The following is a 447-nucleotide window of genomic DNA, read 5'->3' as shown; positions in this document are numbered from 1 at the left end:
AATAGGGAAGAATTAAGGTATAATACGCATCACAGGCTAATGTCAAAAAAACTCTTACCTATTATCTCTATTGGGCAAGAAAATACAATGAATATGAGGTGGTGGACATGAGTATGTGTTAGAGGCAGGGAAAAAAGAGAGAGTTATCTTCTTACTTGTACATTGTTTTTAGTTTAGGACCTGAGAAAAGTCAGAGAAAATCCATAAGTTATCAACACTTCTAAATGGTTTGGGCAAGCTATTTAATGTGTAACACAAGAATACTTATTTAGTTGTAGGGAAGGCTACTGATTCTTAATGTACCATGTTTCATTTATTGAAGACAACCCAGAGGAGCCATTAGAAGAAATGGTACTTACCAGAGAAACTCTATCAGAGGTTCTTAACCCAGGGTGTCTGTAAATTTGTTGTTTTTAATACTTTGAAAAATTTATTTATTTTAAACAT

This window comes from Petaurus breviceps, unplaced genomic scaffold (genome assembly GCF_028583685.1).
Source record: "Petaurus breviceps papuanus isolate PSGF00001 unplaced genomic scaffold, PetGlider_PUasm1.0 90579, whole genome shotgun sequence".
Classification (NCBI taxonomy): domain Eukaryota; kingdom Metazoa; phylum Chordata; class Mammalia; order Diprotodontia; family Petauridae; genus Petaurus; species Petaurus breviceps.
The sequence above is the reverse complement of the archived record's forward strand: the minus strand, read 5'-3'. Positions refer to the sequence as shown.